The 8,977-nt window shown below is 47.8% G+C and overlaps 1 protein-coding gene across 9 annotated transcripts in view; it reads left to right on the top strand.

Annotated features, from left to right (window-relative positions):
* The first annotated feature begins 7,025 nt into the window (after positions 1–7,025).
* TRAF1 (TNF receptor associated factor 1) overlaps positions 7,026–8,977 on the top strand; it is a 33,608-nt gene continuing 31,656 nt past the window's right edge. For 5 of the 9 annotated variants that reach the window (XR_013994456.1, XR_013994457.1, XM_081066622.1 and 2 more), the window contains exon 1: positions 7,026–7,133. The gene's annotated coding sequence lies outside the window, so the exon portion shown is untranslated. Of the gene's footprint in view, positions 7,134–7,240; positions 7,356–7,928; positions 8,970–8,977 lie in introns of those variants that run through there. The other 4 variants (XM_081066620.1, XM_081066619.1, XM_081066618.1 and 1 more) reach the window with 4 other exon arrangements.

Raw genomic sequence — 8,977 nt, 5'->3', positions numbered from 1 at the left:
AGATGTGAAAGGTAGGAATGATATTTTCCTGGATCCGCCTAAGATGGCAAATCAGTCCATCTTAATAGACATTTGCTGTGACCCCTTCAACCCTGCACCCCTTGTGTGTAAGATGTATGCTGGGCACAAGGGCGTACAAACACTAATGCGTCCTGCTCCCTGGCCCTTTTGTGGAGATTTATCCAAGGAGAAGTGATTGCTGGAACAAGAAAGGACAGGGTATTATTGAGACATTTGGGGGCAAAAGGGTGCCAGAACATAGAATAAGAGGCCTCTGGACCTCTGACTTTCCTATGCAAGCTCCTTCCTGGGCCCGTTTCCCCTTTTGTAAGAGGAGAAGGTCAGAAGAGCCAAGCAAACACCAACTCCACACTCACCGCCCTCCCAGCCCCCAGCTTAGGCATTCTCTGAGGGAGAGCAGACTGTCCCCGGGTTCTTAGCCTCTTACTCCCCGCCCCACATTCTTGCTTCCAAGTCTTGACTTGTGCTGGGAATTCATCTGGCTGAGCTCTGAAAAAAACTCCATCAGAGGAGTTTTTCACACTGCTTTCTCTCAAAAAAAAAAAAAAAAAAAAAGGAAAAGAAAAAGAAAAAAAAAAGAAAGAAAAAAAAATGTTAGCATCCCAAATGACCAGACATTTAGTGGAAGCTTCCAGTATCTCTTCTAGGGGTTCCTGGTCCAGGTGGGGAGAACAGCTTCAATACAGATGGGAGAGTTGTACCCTTCCCCCAGCACCAGGTTTTGAATGGTTACAGGATTTGCTCTCAAAGATCCCTCTGAGGTCATTTTCCCACTTTGCAGATGAGAAAAATGAGACCCAAGGCTGGGGGGCACTTTCCCCCTAGTCCTGATCTCCTGATTCCTGAGGAAGAGCTCTCCTCCCTTCCTGATCTTTCTCTCTCAGGCTGAGTGCTCAGGACGGAGTGAGATGAGGACCCACAGGCTGCACCCCTCCCCAGCCAGATGGTAACTGCTGTTGAGCTAGCACCTTGAGTATTCTTGTTCCGTACCAGCCAGGAGCCCAGGAAACCCAAGCTCACAAAGGTAAGCAATAATTCCACAGCCCAGCCAAGGGCCTTGGAGGCCCGCAGTATCCACCTTTGGGAAAATCTTTATTGCCAGGGTCTATGAGAGTAGCAATTTGACACATAGTTAAACCAAGGTCTTAGAACAGAGCACCTGGGTGGCCAAAGAGGAGTAGGTCGACTACTATTAGTCCAAAGATCCTTATTTTCCTCATTATTGGCATCTTAGGAGGGTTCTTTATCAAAGGGTCCGTCTGCCAAGCAATCCGCCTGGATCGCACCACCGTCCCCTCGAGGTGCGACTGGCACCCCCATCATATATTGTAATTCCCACTGCACTTGCAAAGTGGCCGGTCTCACCAATAATTGGAAAAACTCTAGGGACAGTTCTGGAGCCTACAATTCAAAGAACTTCAGAGGCGCTTTGTTTCTTTCCTTAAAACCTGGGAATCTGTTGAGATAGAGAAAAATCACCAGACATAGAAACTCCCTTCAACAAACAACCCCAGATTTCTTGTCAAATTTCTAACTTTATAACACTCTGAAACAGGCCAGGCCAAAGATATTTTTAAAAAGTTTTTGATGATGGTGAAATCACCATTAACTATTGTTAACTTAAGTAAAAATGTTTATGGATAATGTCTCGCATATTAGTCATTCACTGAATAAATGTTTATTGAATGCATCCTATGTGTTTAGCACTGTGCTAAGCTAGGGGAAATGACATTGAAGAATTAAGACACAGCTTTACTTTAATGGCTTTAATTCATTTAATTTCCTGTATTCGTAGAATTCATATGTTCTAGTGGAGCAAAAAAAAAAAAAATTGTAAACAGGCACATGTTATAAATTGCCAGTTATAACAAGTGTAATAAGAACTAAGATAGAGCTTAACAGAAGGAAACATGGGACATTTTTAATTATCACATCAAAGCAGAGAATGCATATTATAGACTATAGTTTCTACAATATTATTTTGTGTGTTTCTTTGTTTTATTATTGATATTAGCTGTGTATAAGTTACCACTGGGAGGTATTAAATTTGGGTTGAAGAACCCAGTACCATTTGGTCTTCTAATATACTGGGTAACGGATAACCTGTAATCATCTATGTAATTAAATGTCCTGGTTCAGGAATCAGAAGTTATCAGAGGAGATTAAGATGATGCTAACAGGAAAGCTGTTCCCTGTTTTGACTAAACACAAGCCACGAATATGACACAGACAAAGCATGCAGCTGGCAATGAAAAGAAGGGATAGAGGGCAAAACGGGGAATGTTTGGTTTGTATAAGTACAGGGAGTAACAGCCCCTTCTGGGCTGCATGCTGTAAGGGCTGTTGACCAATGGGATCATGGCTGCTGTTAGCTGACTGGATTCAGTCACTTGGTTCGTTTACAACTAGGAGGTAGCCATCACGAGACTAGGAGCCCTGTCGGCCTCATTCACAGCTATCATCTGGGGCCTTGCTCGTGACTGAACACGCTTTCAGTCTCCAGTAAATATGTGGGGAGTGAAGTCAGTGAAAATGTCTGCAGCCACGGTGACCCCCCCACTCCATCTCCTTCACCCCTCCTCGAGCCTACCTCCCCCCAGACTGGACTCTCAGTTTCCTTCTCTTCTCACAACCTGCCCTCAGGAAAGACTCCTCCTGACTCTGAGACAGAACTGTGAGTCTCAGTGACTCCCTCCCCTCCTCTCACCAAGAAGATGGTGATCTGTCTCTTGTTAAAGAAGTTCAAGAATCAAGAGGCTGGAGAGTGGGCTGGGGTATTGACTGGGAGAGGAGTTAGGTGGCTCCCTTCACCTACCTGCACCCAAGGCCTGGATCTCATAAACTGAGCGTGACTGTGACAGCGTGCAAAGGATCCCAGGGAGTATCTGTTCCATTCTAATCACCTTACAAATGAGGAAACTGAGGCCTAGAGCAGGAAAACAATTAGCAGATTGCCAGTGAGAAATCAGATAAGATCTCAGTGTGGTCTGAACAAGAGGAAGAAACACCAAAGCCTGGAGTGACGCCCTTCCCACTCCCAGTGCAGCCAAATCCTGGTTGCTTAACCTGGACCAGGTTACTTAACTCCTTAAGCCTCAGTTTTCTCATCTGGACAGTAGAAAATAGTTTTCTCACCTCTTCTTGGTGATTTTAGTAAATGGAATAATGCACGTGACATGCTTAGAGCAATGGCTGATCTTAAATAAAGGGTAGTCACTATTAGTGTCACCATTAGTATTTCTCCCATGACCACAGACCCCAATCTTCCAGCTGCGTGGGCTCCGATCTGGTCCTGCCTCCCCCCCAGACGGTGAGTGACCCAGGCCGATGTAATCACTTCCTTCTCTAATGTCCTTGGATGTCAGCATCCTGAACCACAACACATGGAAAGGCAGTTGTCAGAGAGAAACGTGAATGGGCTGGAACAGCAGAGATAAGCCGCCCCAGGAGAGAATCTCAGTTTTCACATCTGGCACCTGAGAACTTTTCATTAGGTTTGTGATTGTCACACTGTGTCCCTAGAGCCTAGAGGTCAAAACGGGGAGCAGAGAAGCCCAGTACAGACTTCTGACCATCTGCTTTGCTTAACAGAGCATCTCTGCTTCCAGATGGTTTGTATATTTGGGTTCCAGGTGAGAAAGCATTTGAAGACACAGTCCTACAGCTAATACAAAGTTTTAAAAACCTAATGCATTCTATTATCTTTAAGGCCATTTTCTGGTAAAAAAAAAAATCTATAAACTATTATTTCTTGAATTATTACTTAAGTTACTCATTTATTTATCTTCCCACACCCCTCCCCAAACAACTGGTTTGGTGGCAGGGGAGATAAAACAGGACATACCTCTCCTGACTCCTAAACTGGTGCTCATTTCAATATATAAATACAGCCTCCGGTATATCACTAGAGATTTCAGGTGGGGGCAGAGGGAAGGGAGACATAAGCCCTTTCATCTAGTACTAAATTGTCAGGGCCTTGTTAGTTTTCACCATTTTTCTATTCTGCATCTCATAACGGATTGAAAATCTCTGTTCTGGGAAAACGGCTGGCCAGGAGGTGGTCAGACACTCAGGGAGCTAGTCACATGGGCTCTACCATCTTCAGTGTAGAATGGCTCACAAAACTTTACTATCCGAGTCCTCCTGCCATTCACTCCTTAGTTTCTTGCAGGAGCCACACGCTCAAAAGGCTACAAGGCTATGCGGGCAACTTCAATGTTAAGAGCCTGACAGCTGAGGGATTGGGACAAAACTGGAGAATGGAAGACTTTTGGTGCCTCAACCAAGCAGAGATGTGGGTGCAGGAGAGACTGCTGAGCTTCCAACACTCCCTACTTGCCTGCGTTTGCTTTCTTGTTCCTCAGTCATGACCCAATGCTCAGACCACCAGGTGTTAGACCTTAGCCCCGTGGACTTCTTTTCTTTTTAAACTTATTTTTAGAAAAACATTTCTTTTTTCTCCTGGGTAGCGATGAGTGGTCTCCAAAGGGTTTCATTTCCTTTCTGAGTCAGGTTCAGCCTTATGAGACTTAGCTTTCGATTTCTGCAGGCTTGCTCTTCCCTGAGCGCTCAGAGGTCGTCCGGTGATGCCCCCTCTATTTTAAGAGCCCCCCAAAATAAGCCGAGTGACTATAGATAAGTTTTTGGTACTTTCCAAAATTAAACTATTTCCCTTGGTAAATTTCCACCCAATGAGCTCATTAATCTGAAAACAGGATGTGGCACATGAAGAGAGTGAGGTCAGGTGGCCTGGCCTGTTCACTTATACTGGCTTGGGGCAGAGAGGATAGGGTGCGTGGGAGAGAGGTGGGGACTAGAGAACTGCTTTTGTAGGTCCCAAATCCTTCATGGAGTGGACTGAGAATCAATGGATTTTTAAATCACAGACTCAAAACTCTGAATCCTTTTCTCTTAGAATTGAAAGGTCCTGACTCCAAAGGCAATGGAAGTAAAAGTTAAAATAAACGAATGGGACTGTATGAAACTTAAAAGCTTCTGCACAGCAAAAGAAACCATCGACAAAATAAAGAGGCAAACAACTGAATGGGAGAAGATTTTTGCAAACAGTGCCTCTGATAAGGGGATAATATCCAAAATATACAAGGAACTCATGAAGCTCAACAACAAAAAAACAAACAACCCAATTGAAAAATGGGCAGAGGACCTGAAGAGACATTTCTCCAAAGAGGACATACATATGGCAAATAGACATATGAAAAAATACTCAACATCACTAATCATCAGAGAAATGCAAATAAAAACCACAATGAGATATCACCTCACCCCAGTCAGAATGGCTTTCATCAACAAGACAAATAGTAACAAGTGTTGGAGAGGCTGTGGAGAAAAAGGAACCCTCATACACTGTTGGTGGGAATGCAGACTGGTGCAGCCGCTATGGAAGACAGTGTGGAGGTTCCTCAAAAAATTACAAACAGAATTACCATATGATCCAGCAATCCGTCTCCTGGGTATCTACCCAAAAAATCTGAAAACATTTATACATAAAGACACGTTTGCTCCAATGTTCATTGCAGCTTTGTTTACGGTGGCCAAGACATGGAAATAACCAAAATGTCCTTCGATAGATGAATGGATAAAGAAGTTGTGGTATATATACACAATGGAATACTATTCGGTGGTAAGTAAAGATGATATAGGAACATTTGTGACAACATGCATGGATCTTGAGAGTATGATGCTAAGCGAAATAAGTCAGACGGAAAAAGCGGAGAACCATATGATTTCACTGATATGTGGTATATAAACCAAAAACAACAAAAGAACAAGACAAACAAATGAGAAACAAAAACTCATAGACACAGACAATAGTTTAGTGGTTACCAGAGGGTAAAGGGGGTGGGGGGAGGGAGATGAGGGTAAGGGGGATCAAATATATGGTGATGGAAGGAGAACTGACTCTGGGTGGTGAACACACAATGGGATTTATAGATAATGTAATGCAGAATTGTACACCTGAAATCTATGTAATTTTACTAACAATTGTCACCCCAATAAATTTTTTTTTAAAAAAGAGAAAAAAAAAGAAAGGCCCACAGAGGCCACTCTGGTCAACCTCCCACAGACTGCCTGTCGCAGAGTTCCCTGACACCTGTCCAAACAGGTGTCTTCGCTCCAGGTAGGACCCAGAGGTCCTTTCACCAGTGGGACTCTGTCCTGAAGTATCAGCTTCTCTGGCAGAAGCTGGAAGACGCTCTGCCCTTGGTGGGTGGTAGGCTTAAACACATCCCAGGTTAAAAAACAAACAAACAAAACCAAAGAAGTAAAACACAGTTCCCAACTCCAGTTGGGTGTCAGGACAAAACATAGGACCCTAATACAGAAAGAGAATTTAATGGGTGCCTCTAAGTAACCAAAACAAAATCAAACCAACAAAATGGGCAGCTTCACTCCTCCCTCACCTGACAGTCCTGTAGACATTAGAGGTCTGATGGAGAAGGAGCCTTTGTTAAATTCGCAAAAATAAAGGTGGGTTGTATCTTTTCATAAGGAATAAGAGGCCGTGTGTGTGTGTGTGTGTGTGTGTGTGTGTGTGTGTTTAGACCAAAACAGAAAGTGTTCTTCCAAACATTTAGTTTCGTAAAAGCACCCTGCCTTCGACCTGCTTTGTACCATCCTTTTGCTGACTGTTCCAACCCAATACGCTTAGACGAGCCTGGCATTGTGCTAGGCTCTGCACAAATCCAAGCAGGTCAAGAGGTTCCGCTATGGCTTTCCGCATCCCTACGCGGGGTTTCAGGAGATGAGGGTGGGGGGGGGGTTCAAGTCCCAGGTCGGTATTCGTTTATTCTGCAAATATTTTACTGAATCTTTCATTTGTCCCAGGAACACGGCGCAGGCAGGAGGAGAATGGAAGGCTGTCAGTCCCCAGTGGGAGAACAGAACCTGCGACTCCGTAGACCCTGCCCTGGGCCTCAGTTTCCCCAACAGTGGGGCGCTGGCCCCGCCCCCAGGGCTGCCTGGCGTGCGGGCTCGGGCTGCCAGGACCCGCCCCGGGCTTCCCAGGCTTCCGCTGCCCGGGCCACGTCCTCCGCGCCCCACCGGAAGCTCCCGCCCGGCTGCGGGGACGCCGCGGCGGCCGCGATGCCGAGGTTGGTTGCACTGCACCCCGCCCCCACCCCGCCCCCACCCCACCCCGGGATTGCGAGCGGTGCCCCTGCCGCCGCCCCCGCGCTCGGGGCCAGGGACACCCGAACTCCTTCTCGCAAGTGCAGGCCTCGCCGAGCGCGGCCAGGGACCTGGAGTCGCGACTGCAGAGCCCACCCGGGACCCACTGCCCCAGCCCTTCCTGCGGGCCCGGGGCACCCCTTGGGGTTCGCTCATCCTTCAATGGTCACGGGCGCTGCTGTCTGCGCAGTCACCTGGAGAGGTGGCAGTGACGAGACGACAGTCACCTGCTCTGGGGGTGGGGGACGGGGAACGCACTAACGGGGCTGAGGGACGTGCAGGCAGGCAATCACCGTGCGGGGAGGCAGGGTGCTGTGTGCGGCCTGGGATCGCAGCGCCGGGCAGCCAACCGTGGGGGCGGCCTACGGAGACTCCCAGGGGAAGTGGGGCCTGGTCCAGGTCGCCCCGAAAGACACGTGGAAGGCTGGGGAGGTGGGGGTACGTGGTGCAGAGGGACTCCACGTGTGCTGACCCCGCGGGTGGAGACACGGAGATGGGACCGAGGGATGTTCCGAGTGGAAGAGAAAGGAGTCCAAGAGAGAGAAGGAGCAGCCAGGAGGTGGGCGGGGGAGTTACGGAAGGGGTGCGGGAAGCCGAGGGATGGAGGGAATTCGAGAGGAGGGGCCAAGAGTCGTGTCAAGGGCTGGCCAGAAGGCTGGTGGAATAGAAACTGGGACAGGCGCAGGGCCTCTGGCGACTTCGACAGTTGAGAATCTTAGGGAGAAGTTTCTGTGAACACTCAAGTGAGGAGTCGGAGCAGCTGTGTAGACAGTCTTTTCTAGAAGTTCTTTTAAAGTGAGGGGAGACAAAATGTAGCTGGGAGAGGAATTTGGGGTGCCAGTGAAGAGCTTTTAAAGCACGGGGTGTGGTTAGAGCACAGGCTCTAGGTTCAGGAATCTCCACTCACTCTCTCTGAGACCTTGGGCAAGTCGCTTACCCTCTTTGTGCCTCAGTTCCCTCATCTGTAATACCGTGGGGATAATGATGGCAATACCTGCTTCCTAAGGTTCATTTGAAGATTAGATGAGGTGGTGCCTGTAAAAGTGCTTCACACAGCCCTAGAAAGCAGTACCTGTTATTTTTCACTTTTATTATTGGAGCAGCTAGGACATACATATTTTCAGGCTGATGGGAAGGAGCTGGTAGAGAGGGAGACATTGAAGACAGAAGGGAGAGCAAAGGCACTGGGAAGAAAGGGACCCAGAACTTGGATGGGGAGAGAAGTCTCGGGTGCCTGTTCATGGAAGCGAAGGAAGAAGCAGGTGGGATGCAGGGAAGTTTGCGAGTTTAGGGTCTGTGGTTAAGGAAGCGCCTTTCTGATGTCTTTTCTTGGAAGTAGGCCTCAAGGTCATGTGCTGAGAGGGCCAGGCCAGGGCCAGCCCAGGGGAGGGTGGAGATCTGGTTACACTGCAGTGCCAGGGGGCCATGCCAGGGGGCCGTGCCAGGGGGCCGTGCCAGCGGCCCCTGGCAGCCCCAGTAGCACTCCAAGGAAGGAGGGCAGTTGAATTTATCTGGGGTCAGAGGACAACATCTGACCTGCCTTGCCCACTTGTGAGGCTCAGGTAAAGTTGATGGATGTAGAAACACTGTATAAGCATAACTTACCATTTTAATCCTTTCCCCTGATCTTGAGCAAGAAGGGCTGTGGCCATCATCAGAATACAATGACAGAACCTTTCAAGCACTGCACTTGGACTGTGCACCATGCCACACTTTCACCCATGATCTCCTTTAGTCATCACAACAGTCAAGTGAAGTAGGTATGATT

The sequence above is a fragment of the Rhinolophus hipposideros genome (genome assembly GCF_964194185.1).
Source record: "Rhinolophus hipposideros genome assembly, chromosome: 11".
NCBI lineage: Eukaryota > Metazoa > Chordata > Mammalia > Chiroptera > Rhinolophidae > Rhinolophus > Rhinolophus hipposideros.
The sequence above is the reverse complement of the archived record's forward strand: the minus strand, read 5'-3'. Positions and strand labels throughout refer to the sequence as shown.